The 22,572-nt window shown below is 28.7% G+C and overlaps 1 protein-coding gene across 1 annotated transcript in view; it reads right to left on the reverse strand.

The window, feature by feature from the left end:
• Positions 1-22,572, reverse strand: part of LOC107454446 (glutamate receptor ionotropic, NMDA 2B-like) — a 150,348-nt gene that overhangs the window by 94,312 nt on the left and 33,464 nt on the right. The gene's annotated exons all lie outside the window — the stretch shown is intronic.

Below are 22,572 nucleotides of genomic sequence, written 5' to 3' on the forward strand. Positions count from 1 at the left end.
CCACTTACGGGGTCAATTGTAACAGTTCATAAATTCAACTAAAACATAGTTAATTATACATATTATCATAGTTGTGATATATTTTTTTATTTATCAAAATGGTAGTGATATTTTAGGAGTAAAAATAATAATGAGCAGACACCTAAAGGGTTAAACTTTTAACTTTAAGGGGTTAAAAATTTTAATTTATGCTGTGAAAGGTGACAAATAAAATAATGCGCATGCAACATAACATAAATGATATAGGAAACTATTGGTGGTCCTTAAAGAGTTAAGTAATGGTGTGTAAACATAAGATTATTTATTTTCAGCTGTTACAATCGTCCGTTTACTTATTGTTACAATCGTCCCCAAGACGCGATTTCAGCTTCATTTGTTAAAAACAATGCTAGTTAATTAACAAAACTAATCTTTTTTTGAAATGTTAATTAAGGTGTCCACTTACATATTCGGTCAATATAAAGAAAATTACTTTGTTACAATATAATATTCTAATACCAAAAAAAGTACTTACGTAGCGGGAAAATATCTTTCGTGATATAACTCTTTCAAAAGCACATAAAAATGGTTGCCCGCAGGTGTGTACATGTAGATTTATTAAATACATCTTGTGCGCCACCTAGGAACCAAATCTAGAACCCGACACTCGAAATTTTTGCTCTGTTACAATCGTACCCTGTTACAATTGACCCCACTCTCCCCTATGAGACGTTTTTTCTAGTTCATTTTTGTAATAAATGTTTTTATCATGAACTTCATCACTAGTATTTTCTTAAAGCCTTTGTACTGGAACTCAAATTTTACAATAGAGATTTCCCTGTAGGTATGGTTTCATTATTCCACTAAATGCTCCAAGGCGTGAATGTGGCGGATGCGAGTCCCGCGTTACTCCTGAAGGTACCCTTTTGATGTTCTCCACTAACTTCTGCTATATTTTCTTCGTGAGAAGGGTTTTATAGTCCTACTTTGCAATATGATTGCAAGCCTGCATAAGTATGTGTAACAAGATATAAATAAAAAACAGAAAATAAATATTTTAAAATGCAAGGAGCATGAAACATTTTTCATAATAACTCTTGTAATGTTTCTAGGATTTAAATGCACAGGGTATTGAGATAAATTTAAAATTAATGCCTCGAAAAAACTAGAATTTTTCTTTATCTATTAAAGTAATCTAACTCTGACACAAATATTTGCACATTACGTATCAAAAACGTTAAGTTTCTACGCAAGTTGAAGATTTAAGTGCAGTACATCTTCCACAATACAACTGAAAGGCAATTTAGAATCTAGCCCCAACTTATTTAAAATAATATTTCTTACTGAATGTGAAATAAATGCAATCCTAGTGTTAAAAATATGTGAAAGTGTAAACAGATGTTTAAAAAATAAGGATAATGCATTTTTCGTTTCGACTATTTCGCTTTTTCAGATAAGAAGGGGAGCTTGTTTTCTCCGATAATAAAGAAAGCTCATTTTATAAATGCTTTTCTTCCATGATTTTGTAAACTCGTCACGTGTTTCGAACGAAATGAAGTATGATAGTTTCTTTTTCCATGTTAACTTAATCATGGAATGTTTTCTTTCAAATTTTTCGTTTTTTAAGAGAGATGAATTGATAGTTTATATATGCTTAAAACAGTAATTAAGCTTATACATATTTTGCGTTCCTTTTTTTTTAAATTCTTGCAATGCATTTTAGGAACGCACACTGGCAATACACAGCTTGTAAATAATTAAATGAAAATGGAACATTTTTAAAACGTTTAATTAATGGTTGGATTAACTATTACGCACTGACATGCAATAAAAAAGGGATAGTAAAAATATGGTTCTTTTTGGGATTATCTTAAATATTAATATAGACTTCATTTTAAATTAAGAAGTCAGAAACATAAACATATTTTCTTTTAAGGAAGCGTGCCTTTTAGATGGATTTACATTTAACCATCAACATGTATTTGTATTCTGGAAAATATTACTCAAATTGTTATTGTTTCATAGATCTGAATTATTGTCTCTTTAATGAAAATTTTATATTTCACATACCTTTAAAATTTCGTACAATAATGAAAGCTCTCTGATACCAAATTAAGAAGCTCATTTATCCAGGAATAATTTTACGCAGAATATAATTCGTTAATATTATTTGTTATTTTACAATTTATTTTCAATATGAGTGTATGATTGAAAATATTGCTTATTGCATTGTGGTATATATATATATATATATATATATATATATATAAANTATATATATATGCATTTTTATTTCTCAATAGAGATAGTCAAACAATTGTGCTCAAATTTAGTATTTACAAATTAAAAGAACACAGTTCTAAGTAGTGTAAAATTTCCGTTTCTTAGAATCAGTATAATTTTCTTTTATAACTTGTTCTGTTAATGCAGTTGTGATTTTACTTATTTATATTGTACAGTTTTGTTACGATTCTTTAATTTGTTTGATTGTTAAAAATACTTACCTTTTTTAGCAATTATATATTTTTTTTTAACATGAGAAAATTCCGTGTATTGCGGTATGTTTACATTTTTTCGTGCATTACATTCTCGTAGAGGCAATTTATTGAATGCTAGAATTATTCGCAAGAGATATGAATCGATTAACTTATTCATGCAAAATTAGAAATATTGGTGGACGACAGAAACCTTTTTTTAAATATATATATAACGGTATAAGAAGAATATGAAGAACAAATCATGTGTGGATCATATTTTCATTTCAAAAAGAAAGTGTCCAACAAGAATATTTTGCATGTATTTCTAGAAAAATAAACAATATTAAAAAACACGTAATTTTCCCCTTTAAAGTATGATGTTTGCACACATGTGTTCTGTTTTAAGTTTAGAAAAAATTCTTTTAATTTAATATTTAACTTTATTATGTATTTTACAATTCCTGAATTTATGGAAAAATACACTGTAAAACACGATTGAACATTGATTTGTTTTTTATTTTAATTGTTTAAACGTTTGATTTAATTTATTTATTGAAAAAGTTTTCTGTTTGTTATTTTGAAAAAAAAGCTATTCCTGTTTTTAATTATGTATTTTACAATGTCTATATTTCTAGAAAAATATACATTATTAAATAACAGGTAATTTTCTTCTTTTAAGTCTATTACTAAATGGTTTTGTTTCCTATTTGGAAGAATTTTTTTTTATTTTTTTAATTACGTTAACCAAATTAAATATTTTATTCTCTGTGTTCTAATCACATACAACTGCCTGTCCCTCTGGAATAAACTAATGGAAGTTTGACATATTCCTTGTCTATATCACCCAGTTATTAATCAAATTTATGTCTTCCTTTCAAAAAGATACGTATTATGTGTTCTTCAATTACTTAAAAAAAATATTTATATAAACCTTAATACTGCTAAAGGTTATTTAATGTCCAGAAGATAAATATTGAAAAAAATTTTATACTTCTCTTAAATTAGTCAATATTGATCATTAGAATCGGTATAAAATTGAAAACGTAAACGAACTATGATTGTTTAATTTTTGAATTTGAACGATCTTTTCATATTTAAAAAGAATTCATTTTAACCTTTTTCTCTTGATTCAATATTTTTAAAGAAAGAATATTTATTTCTCCTACTATCGTACCAAATAGTTATACTTTTTGTAATTAACAGACCGAATTCGAGTCTACTACATATATGTATGAATTATAAATTGATCAAATTTATGTATAAGTTTTTTTTAACAGATAAAGTATGTACCGAATTAGTTTAAATGTTGGCTAGCTTAGATTGACTGTAAATTATTGATTAACAACAAATCTGTATATCTTTAAACAAAATTCATGTAATTCAATTTTATGTTCTGATACTTCACATAAATATTTAAGAATATTTAAAATCAATTAACAAATATTTTAAGACTTATGGCTCATTAGAAATAGCATAAAAGCGGGAATATCAGTTTTTATTTGGTTTTCAACTTGAACGTGGTTTTATATAATTAACATAATTTCTTTAAATTTTTCTCTGTGATATTTTGTTGAAAATAGAATATTCATTTTCCCTAGTTTTGATCCAATTTACCAATATATTTTGTTTTAGAGGAGATAGACAATATTTTGAACAATTACATATTTATATCACCTAGTGATTTCTTAGATTTATCAGGTATTTCTCTAAGAAATATAGCATACATTTACTCATTTAAAAAAATAATAATAATTGATTTATAGATACCGTGACAATGCTGGTGAAAGTTGAGTAATGAAAAATTTATTTGGCTTATTTTAAAAACCCGTAACACGTATTTTTATTTTGATAATCCACGAAACTTTTTTAGACTCCTTAGAATACTTAAGCAAAGCTTTCACAATTTAATTCTTTACTTATTAGAACTTTGATAAAATGTGAATAAGAAGTTCTTATTAATTTGACATTTAAACGCGTTTTAGAGAAACTTCCTTTAATGAAGCCGGAAAAGCCTGATCTTTAGAGCGTTGGGCCTATGCCCAAAAGTCGTGAGTTCGATCACCACAGGCCGAAAACTCCCCTTGTAGTAAATGGTGACTTGTGCACAGATATTCTACTCATTAAAGCACAAAATAAAGTCCTCCATGTTCCCATAACAAATCATACCTCTGGGGGTACTGAATTGGCGATAGATCGTTTACAGGTTCAAGTCAAAATAAACGGACAAACTTTTGACCAACTCCATCTCTGTATTACGAATGATTATTTCACTTTAAACATCAATCTTTCCGAATAATACTATCTATACATATTTAAGAAACTAAAAAATTTAAGTATTACTTAATTTAAAGAGTGAAAGATGAGTTAGGAAATTTTATTTTATTAATTTGAAAACTCACAATGCATATTTCTATTCTGATATTTCTCATTAACATTTAAGATTATTTAAGCAAATATTTCCTAATTTAATACTACGGATTAGAACTGTTATAAAAATGTGGATGAGAAGTTTTTAAATACTTTCTCAACTTAAACGTCCGTTTCTATGTTTTAAAGAATCTACTTCTATAACTTATTATGGTATTTAAATTAAAAATACAATTTCGCTTCCTACTCCTAACCTGGATCCAATTCACCAGAATATTCTCTTAGAATCAAGCAACAAAATATTGGCCTGTTACATAATTGTGCCCCACCTAATGTTTGTTTAATTTTATGTCTCCATTTTTCTAAGAAATGCAGTCTGCCCATATACATTTTAGAAATGGTTGATTTAAATAATCCGTAACACCACTGAGGGGAAGATGAGTATTGAAAAATCCATTTGTCTTAAATTGGAAACTCATAGCACATAGTTCTATTGTAATACTTCACATAAGCATCCGAGATTATTTTCAATCCCTAAGTAAATATTTCCCAATTTAATCCCACTCATTAGAAGTGCTATAAAAGCGAGAAGAAAGTTTTTAATTAATTTGTCAACTATTGTAACTAAACGTAGATTTTCTTCCAGATCGATGGCACTTCAGGCCATAAACTGCAGAAATGAATGCAGAACTTGTCACTGAATGTAATTACTTTTATTATTTTGATTTATATCCAGAACATTCATTAAGTAACAAGTAAAACTGTGAAATGTTTCCCTAGGCAAATGATTTAAGCAAATATTCCTTATACGGTATTAAATATTTCAAAATATTTTTGCTGTGTTTAGGTTATATATTAAGCTTGCAAACAATCAAATGTTTAAATAGCTCTGAATGTTAAGTATATCTTTCAATGCAAATGTTCTTAACTGTCAAATATTGAATGGGATAACAAAGGACCAATATTATAATCTAATTTAATCTTAAATTTCATATAGTTTGATGATTTTATTATTGTTTAAATATTAAGTGCCACTAAATGTACAATAACTACACGCAATTGCTGATTAAAGTTTTTACGGGAACAAGAACAGAATTTATTGTAGGTTCCTTCGTCAAAACACAAAAACCTTTCCTTTTTCTTTTGTGGAATTTTTGAAAGTCCCCTTTGAAATAATTGCAGTTTTTAAAATGCAATTTTCTCCCAGTTCAAACTCTCTGCAATTTAATCATAAAAAGTAGTTTATAAAGACTATAATTTTTGTACGAAATTTTGTTCAGGCTCTCAGCAGTTCCTTACCCAGGGACCATTGCCCCCTTTGACCATATCACATATAAATAAATTGCACGCATAATTTCTTAAATTGACATAAAAATTAGATATGTTTCCTACTTTTTTCACTTAAATTCGAGTATTTCAAATTTTCTTATAAAATTACCCTGTGTGCCCGGTTTCATTTTACCAGTGGGGTAAGACCGAAAAATTTGACTTTTTTAAGGAAAAAAGTCATTTACAAAAATAGTTCATCTATAGATTTTCAGGAATTAAATATTGTACACAGCTTGAACTAAGCAAAATTGGTTATCTTGATTAAGTGTGGCAAGTTTTTGGTCGAACAGTTTATTACCGCCAAGCCTTCGAAACTTCGATACACGGTCGTTTCCCACTCCTCCTTATCTATCGATCTATTTATATATATATATATATANCTGATTTTTTTACTGATATATATATATATATATATATATATATATATACAAAGAAGCAAAGTATAAATAAGGGTCATAACTTTACACAGACTGCAAGTATATAAGACCCTTCAATATAAGATGATTGCACAAAGGAAACAAGAAAAGAGCAAAGAAAAACAAAGCAGAAAAAATATTTAATATTGTTATTAATAAAATAAGAAGAATCATTTATATATTTTGCCATATGTATTAATATATTTTGTTTTGGCAGCATTAGTGCAATATCAGAAAGTGCTTGTTTTTGTGGATATAATCGTGTGGGTTGATAACGAGATCACAGATTTTTGATGTTAAACTTTATACATTTATGTAAACTCAATACAAATCTCCTTGTCGCATCCTTGTTAGTATTTTGTAAAATACTAATACTAAAGTTTAAACGAATATCAGAGAAAACGAATCGCAATAACTAGAATAATGATACTTTTTTTCACACGAGATTGATTGATATGACAAACATTATTTTTGGAAGTGCTCAGTGCACACGTGGCCAGTGCTCAGAAGTTTTGTGGGTGCATCAACTCATATCATAGAACCACTCAAGTTTCTACTATTCTTTTATATTTTAAAGATAGCATATTGCATTCTGGAACGTGGCCAGTGTTAGCATATTGCTGATGGGTTGCAACCGGTGGTTTCCCTTAACCAGGTGCTTGAGACTGTGAACCCCTGGAATCAGGATATTGTTTTATTACATGGGGTCCACTAAAAAGTTGTGAACCAGCTGCCAACACGTCAACCAAACTGCATAATTTGTGTTCCATTCCAAACGTCTGGTTGTAAATATGATTATTTTTCTTTAATTGAGATTACGATGTTACATGCATGGGGCATAAAAATTTCTGGAAAAAAGATCCTTCACTCCTTCTTCGAAAAAAAATATTATAAAATGCATACCACTCCTGAAAACAAAACTCTAGTTTTCCTAAATGCCTATAAATAGTTGTGTTAGAAATATTATAAATCTTGCTATTAAATATCACCCACCAAATAATAAATGTAACCTTTACTATTTAGAAGGCATAAAACGGACATTTATCAACCAACTCTCTGATAAATAAACTCAGCAATCCATAAATGTATTCACGTCTTGAATATAAATATGTCTGTAATAAATATGTTATTCATGTCTAGAAAAACGGAAATCTACATTGTTTAGAAGATGTAAAATGGACATTTAACAACCTACTCTGAAGCAAAAGCCTCCTTATCTGTTTTTTTTCCATATCAACAAAAGTCTAAGAATTTCTATATTTTGATATTTGAAAACCTATTCTGCGGCAGTTAAACTCATAATCTCCTAAATCTATGCGAGTCTAAGAAAACAGAATTCTTCAGAACTTAGTATGCATTAAACGGACTTTTTACTATCTGCTTTATGATAGCTAAACTCATTAATCTCTAAATCTATGCGTATCTAAAAAGCCTAAATTCTTAAGTGCTTTGTAGGCATGGGATGAACATTTAATAATTTATTCTGTGACAGTTTACGCAGTGGCGTAGCGAGGGGTGGGCAAGGGGGGGCATCATGCCCCGGGCGCTACTCACAAAGGGGCGCCAAATGGTCCGCAAAACAAAAAATTGCTGNATTCATATCTAAAATAACTAAACCCTTCAATGCATACAGAAGATGCATACATTAGAAGGCATACAAAACCTGAGATGCCAACTTTCTCTGGGCAGCTGGTGAACATTTTTGAATGGTAGTCTTTTAATGCTTCATTTGTGGTATAATAAATTCGATTTATAGGGTTTATATTCACTACTATTTCAATATAATTCAAATTCTTGTGTGATACGGTACTTTCTTACGGTTAAGTCATATTAAGCGCTTCAAGAAGCTTGCAAATATAACCAAAATCTGCAAATTTTAGTATGTGATAGTTCGCCGTCATTTTTTTTCTTTTTTAAAATTATTTTTTGTCAAATTCAGTTTGCAGCTTTGCTGAATTCAGCATTAGAAAATGAAATTTGCACTGGTAATAAGAATTTGCTATTTTTCATCTGGAGATTCCGAAAAACAACACACATTTTGAATTCGCACAAAAAGTGGTGCTCACATCTTTACGGGTATTATTTTCTGAGATACCAATAGTTAACTATGAACGCTTAACTACAACAGTTAACTACAACCACTGAAGGGATGTGTAGGTAGTGAACAGCAGTGTCTGAAGTATATGTAAGTACTTAATAAGCGTGATGTTGCCTTTTAGCAATCTTCTCTGTGACAGATACCTCTATATCTTTTAGTTAATTTAACTATAATAAAAATTTTAAAAACTTAAAAAATACGCAAATATTTCTTGCTTCACCCTTTATTGCCAGATTTTATCTAAGATCTTTAATCTTTTTAGAAATGTTACTAAATTTTGCCTTAGTCATCATAAAATCCTTTATTTAGAACAAAACAAGTTGAATAAAGTGTAACAATGTATTTGCTAGTTTACTTCATATTTTGCCTGTTTATCATATTAACATCACTACACCTCATACTTCATAATAAATATTCATGCCTCTTAAAATGTTATTTAATTAACATCAAATAACATCAATTAACATCAATTTAGCGTTCAGTGTCTTATCGCTTCCCTAGTATAAATATTACCTCTTTGAGTAAATTTAAATAAAATTATCTCCTTTGACTAGATAAGCATTATGTCCATAAAATTAATCAAATTTTCAATTTCAGATACATGTTTGTACTCACAACAAAACATGTGTTTTCATAACTTTTGCTGTAAGTGCAGTCAGATATTTTCTGAATGTTTACTTATTTACATATTCTCTTTCATGGAATTGAATGGAAAAACAAAGATTTCCTGACGTACAAACTTAAATTCGAAACCTAAAGTTTTAAGCTAAATCTTTGCCTGTGTGTGTGAATATAAATTATAAATTAACAAGAAGAAATAAAAAAAATAAAAACTGATTCGCATCGAAATAAAATACTTGGCAAATATTACGTATTTTGTACTTAAACTATTTTATTATTTGTATTAAGAGATTAAAAGAATCTTAAGTAGTTTTAAACATTTTAAACAGTAGTAATTTATGTTGTAAACCATTTTTTGACTATGTTCTATGCCTTCCTCATCTAATTAATTAATTTATTTTATGCGTTACGGTGAATATTAATTATATATCTACTGGTTTTAGTTCTACTATATTTATAAAAGCATTTCTTATTTAAAATATAACTTCAAAATTCTTAAATATATACACATATAGAAATTGCAATTTATAAAAACACTTTTAAAATCAATTTTAATTATATAAAATCACAATGAAAAACGAAATAAATCACTCGTGGCAAATCTGGAGCTTTATTTATATGCTACATTTTAATCCATAAAATTTCTTCTATGTCCCGAAAATTTTCATATAATTAATTATTTAAGATTGCAATTAAAATTACTACATCTCAACTACTTTACGTGGTTTTATATAGTTAAAAAAACAATACTTTTGCTAAATTTTGAAGCATTCAATTTTAATGAACATTTAATGGAATTAATTTGGCAAAACATAATGATTTACTTCAAAATTATTTATTAGGTATTGTTTAATAAATCTTGAAAAGGATAGGGATAACAGGTATATGCCATTGCTTTTAAACGTAATTAGTTTGACGAAAGGAAGTATTAACGGACTAATAATGATTCAGCAACAAAATAGAATTTTTTTCAAATAAAAGATTACTTGCTTATTTCTTGAAAATTTTGAAATATATGATGAAGGGAATTTACGCATTTTAATTGTATTAAAATGATATCGAATTGTATTGATATTATATAATGAAGTGAAAGCACTTTAAAAATGATCTAAGTACCTACTGTGCATACTAAGCATTTAGTAAAAATAGTAATATGAATTTATTACTATTTTTACTAAAGTCGAATTCGATTATAATTTATCCTGCTTTTAAGGACTAAGATTTAAGGAAAAAGTTAGAAAAACTTGGTTTGTATAGTATTAAATCCATTGGAGAATAGCTTTCGTTAAGCGAGAAAACCTTTGGATTAAGAAACAATATTTTTAGGATGCATAAAACTTCTACTTAATCTCATCACTTTTACAGCTCAGCTAATCTTTTCTTGGATAATTTCCTATTTTGTTTCATCTGGATGCATGAAATATTTTTTTACATCAACTCTCTGTTTTTTGGACTTGTATTAAAATATTTTAATATATATTTATATTATTTAGTATTCAAATATATATTTTTTAATACAAGGATCGAGAAGATGGGTCTAGATCATCGCTTCTGAAAGTAGTTTGATAAAAGGAAGAGAAAGTTACCGAACGAATAATGATTCAACAATGAAATAAGATTCTTTCTCGAATAATATGTTACTTTTGTTTATTTATTGAAAAATTGAAATTCATAATGAAGACAATTTATACATTTCAATTACATTAAAATGATATGGAATTGTATTGAAATTATATACTAAAGAGAAAGTACCTTAAAAAAGATCAAAATGATGTTCATATTACTGTTTGGACCAAAGTCGAACTCAGTTATCGAATCCTGCTTTAGAACTCAGAGTTAAGTAAAAAATCAGAAAAAACTTGGTTGGTATAACGTTAAATCTATTTAAGCATAGCTTGCTTTAAACGAGAAAACTTGTGCATTAACAAACAGTATTTCAGGGATGCATAAAACTTCTACTTAATTTCACCACTTTAACCATTCAGCTAATCATTTCTTGGAAAATTTCCTATTTTTTTTAATTTGGTTGGATGAAATACTTTTTTATACCGAATCTGTTTTTCGGACTACGAGTTTTAGTTGAAGAATGGACACAGTTTAAAGAAATAATGAAACAATTCGAAGCAAATTAACAAACTTTCTGTATTATACAGAAATTAAATAAAATAAGTAAATACTATATTTTTAATTTCATATGTATGTATGAACTATATTAATACTTACGAATATTTTATACATTAAAGGTGAGATGTATCAACCATATACATCATAACGAATGTTTCATACTTTTATACATATTATGTACATCTGAGAAATACTTATACACGTACAGTTTTTACAACATACATTTCACATACATTTATTTTTCCCAAAGCAGTTTTTTACTGGCACTTGGTTATTACGAGTAGTTATTACGGTCCCTTTTTGCTCGTTTTAAGCGAATTCGAATGTGCATTCTCTTTTGTTTATCTCAAATTAGTTAGCATTATATATTACAAACATCACGTAATAAGTTTCAGAATAAATGTTTAAAGACAATGTCTTGTTAATTTCGATGTAATTAAATATCCTAACTACGTATTCCAGTTATTGTGCAGAAGTTTATAAATCTAACCCATACATAAATATTCAGGTTTTTTCACAAAAAAATCAGCAAAGAGATTTGATAAGTTTAGCTTGTTTATGTTATTATGGTAGCTTACTGTATGTTAGGATATTATTTGGGATGTTTGCTTATTCATAGAATTCCCTATTAATATCTGAACCTAACTAAGCTTCCTTTGCTTCCTAATTGTAATGTTTTTTTTCCTTCAAATTCTTAAATATACAAAAAGAAGAGTGATTAATAAGTGTGTTTCCCTAAAATGATTTAGCTGAAACTGTACCTGTAACTATATATCATTCATAAAGTGCTCCAGTAATTGTGCATTAATTTATTAAATTTAACCCAAAAATAATCATCAATTTGTCGCAATCCAAAGACGAGTATGATAAATAAAATTCTAAAATAATATATGTAATATTGGTGCATGATTATGAATTCAGATTTCGAATTTAAAATTCTATACGATATTGTGTTTAACTGTAAAATGAGAAAAAATTGTTTTAATTGAGAGAAAAGCTAAGATAGAGTAAGCATTAAGAAGGAACTAAAATAACATTTAAGTTTACTTATTAAAAACATGATTTAAAGAGTTTTCGAGTTTATAAGTTTGCTTTTCTACAATTCCTTTCCACTTCCTAAAGTTTATTTATTGTAAAATATGAAAAATAAGTTCCATCAAGAGAACGGAGTCCTCAAATTCGGAAATATGACTTATCATCTAATTTTAAACAAAGAGTCAAAATTTAATTAATTCTATTTAAAAATTGTTATGTAACTCACTATATAAACTTCGTTCATTACGTTTCTGCTTAATTACTTGTTCTTTTAATTAATCATATAAAATTTAACCGTAAAACATAATCGAAGCCTTACAATTTTAACTTATCCAAGTTTATATTTAAATGAAAAATATGGAAAATATGTTTTAGGAGTATCCTAAGGTTCTTTGTTTTGAAAATATGGCACATCATCCTTCTCAAATAAAAAGTCCAAATTTGACTAATTTTAAATGAAAGCTAGTCTAAATCGTCCAGTTAATTTAGTTCTTTACTCTTTCTTCTTATGTGCATTTTTCAATAACTTTTAAAATGGTACTAAAAGGTATTTTAAGCTGTATTCGATCAGAAATTGAGAAAACCTGATTAACTGAACAAAAGAGAGGCATTCATAAAGATGAAAGGAATTCCTTTGGCATGAGATTAATTTTTTCTCCTTTTCAAACTTAGTCAATACGAGCTGCGGAGATTTCAGCTAAGACTCAATCCGTCTAGAGAATAATAGAATAAAAAAAGGCAAAATAAAAGTTTTCAAAGTATATTATTTATTTTGTTCAGGAAAAAGTATATAGATCGAGAATAATATTAATCTAAAATTAAAAAATGGTTTTCCTGCATAAATTCCAGATTTTTTTCCCATTCTAATATTTAAAAAAAAATTAGTCCCAAGGAATTCTAAAATTAAATCAAAACCTATGACAAAAATGCATCAAATCTTTAACAATCTCTAAAGCAAGAAATATAACAATAAAATAAAATTTATACCCCAGTTCACTTCGATTGAAGCTTATATTTATCTATCTTATTGTGTTAAGGGATTCAAATTAAGCACATTATATTCTTTCTATTTTATTTTTAGCCTTTAGGGTATATTGTTTTAGAGAGCATGAGAAACAAAAAAAAATTATTTTGAGTAGAAAATAGCATATTTTGAATTAAATACTAACGACAGAACACTTATAAAATTATTTAGTTCTGTAAGAAAATATACTTGAGTTAATACTCTGTTGAATTTTTTAGTTTACTTCTTATAGTCTTTTAGGGATAAATTCTAGAAATCTCCATCCTCTATCAAGTTTAGTAATTATGTAACAATGCCCAAATCCGAAAATCCCGAATTTATTAACAGATTTCATTATAAGTCACATGGACAATCAGCAAAAAAAAATGGATCATTATGATAAGTTTTGGACAGTTGGTCGTATTTTTGATTTGGTAATACGGTTTGGTAATTCGGTTGCGGATTTTTGCAAAGTGCTTTGGTAATATCTCTAATTAATCATTTAGCCTAGGTATAGCAGTTAACTGTAACCAAGACTAAATTTTCTCATTTTGACCAAAAAATGAACATACTTTTCTGTTTAATTTGAATTTATCACCTCCAAAATAAGACAAAATTTTAGCTTTTATTGTTTAACCACTATAACGGCCCAAAAAGTGTTTGTATAATGTTATCCTAATATATCACGTTTCTCTTCATGTCTTTTGAATAATTGGTTAAACTACAATAAATATTTCAAAAGAAATTACATATACTTGATCAAAAGAGAAATATGTAATATATTGGGGAATGTAGAGTAATATAGTGGGGAATTAAATAATCTTATTAACGCTATTTTGAATAATTAATTAAATCTTAAGCAGAGTAAAATACTCCGTTTGGAGAGTTCTGCGAAAGAAACTAGAAAAATGATTCCCACCAATATTCACATTTATTTATAAATTTTGTCAATAGATGACGCTACCAAGTGCGCTAATTTTTGAAATAATTAAAATGCTTGTAATAGCATAGATCAAAAATTAAAATTTATTTTAATCATATTAGAGAAATTAAAGTAGGTTTAAGCCATTCTGCAATTAAAATATTTTTATAGATATCAAGACGAAGTAGAGGGAGCTAAAATGTAACATCTTGTACATAAAACATTTTTTGTATATTTAATTGCATTTGGAGGTTTTATTGAGTCTTTTTTTATCGCAACAAATTACAGTTCCCTTATCTACGCTCCTGACTCAATCTCGAGAGAAAGTTAATCGTAACTAAAGCCATTATTTCGTATTTCCCCAAAGAATTACTACTTTACTTTCTGTAATTGTAACTTTATTTCTACGCTTCAGTTAAAGATGCAACTGTTGTTGCGTTTGTTTCACTTTTATTTATTTTGGTATATTACCAAAAACCTGTAAAGATATAGCTTGGAAAGTAATGCCGAATACTGAATGACAAGAAATCTGTTTGAATCTTTTTTTAAATAGCTTAATCAATATAATATGCCGAAATGATTTTAGAAAGGTTTAAATCAAATGATTAAAGGATTTTTTTAGAAACACGTATATGCAGTTTTACTACTGATTGTCATTGAATGTGTTTAGTAAGGAAAATAATAATTTTTTCTATGTGAATTAAAAAATCGTTAGAGTCAGCAAAGAGAAAATGTCATTGTTGTTCACTAAACATATAAGAATAAATTATATAACAGGTAACATATGAAATTAATTCAGACACTTTTCAAAGTATGAAGTTACGCAATTCAGATCAAATTAATGGTTCCTTCAACTTGTATCTTTGTTGCCGATATCATGTACTTAATTTTATTTTAAATGACCTATTTCAACTTCTTGATTGTTGTTTTGTGACAGAAAGTTATATAAATAATTTAAGGAATTCTGGGCAAAAAGTAACAAAAAGTTATACGTCATTGATGAAAACAGATTTATCAACGATATCAGTTTTACTATTCCTGTTTTTTTTTTGTTTTCTTTTTTTTTGATTACCACTTTTCTGCGAAAAGATAACTAAAAATTTATGAAGTTAAATATGATTTGATGGAATTTTAAAAAAATACATATCATTTTCAAAAACAGGTGGATTATAAAAATAGGTAATTTATGTGCTCACCAAATTCAAGATAAATTTTAGTTATAAATGCGGTAAGAAATCAAATATGAAGTAATTTTTTTGTTGATGTGTCCAGTGCGCAAATTAAAAAACGGACCACTCAGAGTAACTTTTGATTTAATGATCGGATCTGGAAGTTCTAGAACTCCATCTCAATGGTTCGAATGGGTGATCTCAAATATGCTGAAAATTAGTGTAGATGGTCTGATATTTTACGTTAAAAATCACACAAAAACAAACCTTCTCTGAATAAACATACCTTTTTTTCGACTGATTGGGATTTCTGACTCCCAAAATACAGGATTTAGTAGCAATCTAGGAAATATGGTTCCAATAGTTGGATTAGGAGAGCTGTCCAAAGTTTGAACTCCTTCATGTTAATTTTATTTTGTGCTTAGCTCATCATATCTCGAAATTTTTTCAAGCGAATCGAAACATTTTTGAAAAATTATAACATTTATTTATTTAAAGGTAATTCTATAGAAGGAATAACTCGTAGAAAATATTATATTTTTTGTAGTATTTTATTTAATAATAATTAAGGTCTTAAGGTGAACATTTTTTATATCATTTTAGAGAATGTAACCTTACATAACGAGAAACAAAATTTGAGCGAAATCTGTCGAATAGTTTCTGAGAAATTGAATTTTAAAAATGCGATTTTTTAAAATTTGATTTATCACGAACTTTTTGGCAGATTTTAATCAAATTTTGCATTTTGTATTCTCTATTTAAAATTGTGTTACTCATGATTCAAAATGTTTTGACTATTATTAAATAAAGTAATAAAAAATAATAAAAATTTGCAAAAAATTATATTTTGCACGGAGTTATCTTTGGATAAGCGAATTTTAAAATTGTGTGTGTTTTTCTTATGATTCGTTCAAAAGTTCTCGAAATATAGTGAAATATGAAAAAAAGTGAAATTAACATTAAGGGCTCCAAACTTTGGACCACCGTCCTCAATTAACTATTGTGATCATATTTCTCAGCTTGCGGCTGTTGTATCTTAGGGATCAGAAATCCAATTCCATCGAGCGAAAAAAAGTTAGGTTTATTCAGATAAACTGCGTTTTTGTGTCTGATTTCCTAACTTACAATATCGACAGCATTAATTGCTTATTAGAGTGGTTATTTAGAGTGGTCCGTTAAGTTATTTAGAGTGGTCTGTTTTTTTGCGCACTGTACATTTGAGTTTGGTGTCTATAAACAAAAAAAAAATTCAAAGCCTTTTAATTATTATTACATTGTCATGCGCAAACTGATATATTATCAGGATATTGGTCGGGAAAACTGTAGGACTCTTGAAAAAAAATTAGATTACTCCGGCCATTTGGCATCAGATAAAGGTAAAATCACAGTTAAGAAACTGTGATTTTACCTTTATCTGATGATGATGATTCAATTACAACTAAGACAAATATTGCTAATACTATGTAAGCAGTAGACAAAAAATGGAATTAAAAATCAAATAAACACACTGTGCACCAAAATAATTTTTCCTTTCCTTACAAACTATGTGTTTTTTGCATTTTTTTTAAAATCTTGATACAAGAATTTTAAAGAGATTTCTATCTGAGAAAATTTCTTTACTATATGGAAAATAGTCTGCATTTACTTCAGTCATATATACACATAAATTAAGATATAAATGATTCAAATGCATTTAGTCCCCTATTTCATTTTATTGCTCATTTTTTAAATATTTCTCTCATACAGTTTTAATTTTCATCTGTAAGCAAATATTAACTAAAACTATTTGCTAGACTTGGTACACCTTACACCAAAAAAGAAAAAAAAATAGCTTTGATTCCACATTTCTCAGTGGCTACTAACATCTCATATTATTTACATATGGTTTTTAAAAAAGGGATGGTTCAGGGACTATCGTGCTTACCTCTTAATGAAGCAAACCTAGGTCAAATCCGATGATAACTATACTCAAAAACGTTTACTGCTCTCAGTTGACTCCAACCATGGAGCTGACGTCCAATTAATTAGCAAATCATGATACACTTATCGTTAAGTTGACCATTAGAAGTTTCAGAGATTTTATTCCTTGTTCAGGATAAATGCTGGCTAATTTCCCCTACGCAATATTTGTAAACTTTTTCTTAGTTCCTAAGTCTCCTTGTCCTCCGGAATTTACTCAAATTTGCAAGTCGGCTTTATTCTACATCGATATACACCAAAAAGTCATTACATTATAACCACCCTGCTAATATCATGTAGGACCACCTTTAGCCCTCAAAACAGCTAGCACCCGCCGTGACATTGATTCCACAAGGGGCTGATAGGTAGTCTGAGGTATCTGGTACAAGCGCTCAGCAATTGGTCCTGCAATTACCTCACATTGCGAGGGGGTAGCATGGCAGCACGAATATGGTTCTCCAAGTAGGACCACAAATGCTCTATTGGATTAAGGTCAGGTGAATTTGGGGGCCAAGACATGACTTGAAAGTAACTGGAATGTTCTTCGAACCAGTCCATGACGATTCGACTCTTATGACATGGCGCATTATCCTGTTGGTGAACACCATCCCCCGCAAGAATAACTGTTGTCGTGAATGGGTGAACCTGGTCTGCAACTATTTTCAAGTAGCTTACAGACGTCAGGAATTGTTTTATGAGGATTATGGGTCCCAATGTGCCCCTTGATAACATTGTTCCTGGGCGAGAAACCATGAATACCTGGGTGAGCCCATTGTTATAGATGAAGGGTGGTCATAATGTAATGGCTCTTCGGTCTAAATAGGATGTAACAGTCGAGATGTTTCAAGCGCTCCAAGAATAGGCTCCCATTTTCAATACTTGCCACACGTAAATGAGAAGAAACATTTAGAAGAAACATTAACGATATTAGTTTCTTACCACTTCTCCATAAAGTCTGACAAGTCTTGAAAATTACCGCCTATTTTTGGAGCACTTGAAACATGACGACAGTTATTTGGTATTTATATATTTCTGAAGTGAATGAAATCTTTTATCAGGTAATACACTGTTGAAAATTTTTTTTATTACAGTTCAAACCAAGCGATGATCGATATAATGTACTCGATCTGATCTAGGGGGCCGATAAGGGGCCAGTAAAGATCTTCATAATACATTACAGCTGTGTGTTTAAGCATTAATTAAATTAGAGCACAACCTCTTTAATCACGACTGTGTACTAAACTTTGCGACGAAAATTATGAAATATTTAATCAATTATTATTATACACTGAAATACAATAGCTGTCGTTTATCGGTTTGCAAAGATAAAATGTTTTTGATTTCTTTGAATCAGTTGCAAAATATCCTACAGAAATTAATCCATCCTTAAGTGATGAATTGCAAAAAATAAAAGCAATATCCTTNTTTTTTAAAAAAAAAAAGGAAAGTGAGAAAATAGGTTTGTTAGGTTGTATGACTTTGCCGGTTTGTTAGGTTGTATGAGTTTAGGTTGTATGACTACGTTTTATCAAATGGAACATAATCTAGAAAATTTAGAAAAAACTGTCAGAGAACAAAATATTTTGATTAAACTCAACTTGCGATTATTTTACGTTATTAAAAACAGTAACGTTGATTCATTTTCAATTTTCATTGTCAAAATTACCGGTTCTAAAATTTTATTTCAGAGAAAAAAAAGTCTGTTAAAGTTTGCATACATTTTTTAATGTGTGTTTTCAATATTTACAATATTTTTTTTATAAAAGTCAATATAATAATCAGACAAATAAGTAGCTAATGGACAAAATAACCGTAAGGGAACAGGGATAATTATAGAGCAGTTAGAAATTTAATTTTCTTCCTTTCTTCTTTTGGATCTAAATCACTCTACAGCTTCCGATTGCAATATTTCATATAATCTACGTTAGTTTTTAATATTATTTATCTTTTGTTCTCTGTATTTTTAAAGGAATAAATATGTGGTTTAACTAACGTTTGGATAAATAATGGCTTTCATGAATTGTAAAAACCTCCACCTATTATAAGAAACTATCAAGATCATTGAACAACACCAATATGGAAATTTATTGCATCATTTTCGATACAAATAAATTTTTTATGCTTCTTAAAGTTCCTGAAAAAACTTATTTTTCAATGCATAAAACTTATGTCCCATAAAAGTTATTGTTTTTCCGCACTACTAACCACGTATAGTAATTTTAGCTACGATTCTGTTGCCACTTGTTGATCAAATACGATTATTAGAAATGATATATTATAGATAGGTAGTACTATTTCAGTAGTAGTACTACTTTACTTAGTAATAGTACTTTATTATCGTCGCACCAATCTGAGCATAGTGTGCCGCATTGTGCACTATTGGCTATCACTGTAAAAAAAAAATTCCACAAAATTGAGCAGAAATAGGTCAACTTAGCTCTAAAATAAATATCATCGAATTTGTAAACCCGTGTACTTATTATTGAATATAGTGACAAAATTGATTAGTCTCAAAAATGACATAATATGACAAAATGACACATCATCCTCAAATATGGCAAACTTCTAACTTAATTAGTTTATAATCATAAAATATTCGAAACGAAAATGAAAATTTAATTCCGAAACAAATATAATCAAATTTGTAAACCCGTGTACTCATTATTTAGTATAGGTGTGTAATCCAAGTTGATTAGTCCAAAAATGACATAACAAGTCGAAATGACATATCAACCTTTAAATATGGCAAAGTTCAAACTTAATTAATTTTTTTAGTCATAAAATATTCGAAAAGAAAATTTAATTAAACAAGAGTTTACTGCACTTACCTTCAATCCAAATTTATTTCACGAATAAAGAATGTATTCAGATCGGTAATCATCACTTTTCAATCTTGCTATCAAGTTTGTTTATAAATGAAGACGGATACTAAGATGTTTCAATTTTGAGCATGTTATTATACTTAATAATGAGCGCATGGTGTTTTTAAATTCATCTATATTTGCTTCGGATCTAATTTGACCTATTTTAGCTGAATTTTTCGAAACCTGTTTTTACAGAGATGGTAAAGCAAGCATGTCAGAGGAAAATCTGATGGCGTGCAATCAATATTGGATCTCTCACTTTTATAGACCGGCGAGCTGCAGCGCAAAGTCACGCTCTTTACGGTAGAACAGTTTAACGGAATCGGTACTGCGCACCTCGTTCTCTTAGTTGCGGCACCTCGGTCTGATCAACGTTGTCATCCACTCACTCATTCAATCATTAAAGTTAAAAAACATTTTGTATGACAGTGCAAATTACATATGCAATACGTCTATTAAACTCACCGTAGTACGCTAAACAGATGACGTCGGAAGTTTTCAAATAGTCGTACGTTTCAATTAGCATGCAACGTATTCATGTTCGACAACACGTTATTAACATATAATGTTGCGTTTCTAATTTACAATTTGAATGGCTGGGAGGATAGAGAGTTCGCCTTCTAATGAGGCGAACCGGGCTCGAAGTCCAGTGATAGCTGGTTGATACAAAGCCGCATCCGGCTTGCACCACACACTGTGCTGACGTGAAATATCCCCTGTGGTAGACGGATCACGGGTTAGATTCCCTTTGCCGTCAGGCTAACCGTAAGAGGTTCTCGTGGACTTCCTCTCCATGTAACGCAAATTCGGGGTAGTCATATCTAAAAAGTACTCTACGAAAGCAAATTTCTTCCAATACTTAAACCAGGAGTTCCTTTGCCTTCTGGATTGGAATCAAAATTACAAGGCTACGGAGTTAAGCATTAGTTGTCCTAAACCCAAAAATTGGGACGGCTGTTCAACGACTGTTATAAAATAAAAATTATAATTTGAAAGCAATGGAACTAGATTGTTTTAAACACTCACAAAGGGTTTAGCTGTAACACTTTATATTGTTTTGAGTCAACTTTATCAAATAATCCACTTCTCAAAGGAAATTTTTAAAAAAATATTTTTGTTACTAAGTGACTAAGAAGAGTATAAAAAAACTCTTTACTGTCCTCTGTCATTGCCATATTTTTCCGTTGTTTTCTACGAAACAGACCTTTATGAGAAAATAACACCCCCTTGCAAAGTATGATTTAACAAAATAGGGAGATTAAACTAAATCTAAACTTTGATTTTGTGAAAGTTCAATTTACGAAAAGAAATTATCATACGATAAATAAAATACTTTAGAAATAAAAACAGTTATTCTTAATTTGGTTAAACGAGCATAGTATTGGTAATTTTAAAATTTAATATCAAGAGATTAAATGATGGAAAATATATTTAATTTGTACTTTTTTATTCTGTCTGATTCTTCAGCATATTGATTTGTTCTGAAAAGTTTTAGTATTTATAATGCAAGCTTGGACAAAGTTTTATTTCCGAAAGTAATTCATAGAATTTTAATGAGATGTGATTCATTTTAAAAGAAGGAAAAAAATTAAATGGGATTAAACGAATTTCTCTTGACTTAATTCAATGAGCAATTGCTAGAGATTGAAAGAAAAAAATATTAAGAAAAAAATAAAGAGTTTAAAGATAAAAAAAGAATTTTCTTCATGCTCTATTAAATAAATCCCCATTCATTATTTCTCTCTGCATTCAATTGAGCTTCTTTCACTTGCTTATTCATTAACAAATTTTAAACTGTGGAATTGTAATTAATATGATTTTAATTAAAAATTCAGGTTTCTTATTTCCTGGGTAAAAAATACATTTCCTTGATATTTCAATGCATATTAAAGACTGATTTTTTAATTTAAACAATAGATTCCTTTTTTTAGCAAAATCTTAATTGCATCAAAAAAAGAAATTTTAAAGTTAAATTACAGAGTATACAACGAAATAAAAATAAAAACAACAAACACGTAAGTAATTAATTAATTTTGTTTTATCAATGCACACTAGACAAACTTGCAGGGGTATTTTTCTCGATGCAGTGGATGATTTATTATTGCATGTTTCTGAAAAATGTTCCTCATCAAAGGAAAAATTACTTGAAACTGAACACACACCAATCAGATCTCTTGTGATGCATTACATTTTCGTAGAATTTGGTTTA

Source organism: Parasteatoda tepidariorum, chromosome 9, assembly GCF_043381705.1.
Source record: "Parasteatoda tepidariorum isolate YZ-2023 chromosome 9, CAS_Ptep_4.0, whole genome shotgun sequence".
NCBI classification, from domain to species: domain Eukaryota; kingdom Metazoa; phylum Arthropoda; class Arachnida; order Araneae; family Theridiidae; genus Parasteatoda; species Parasteatoda tepidariorum.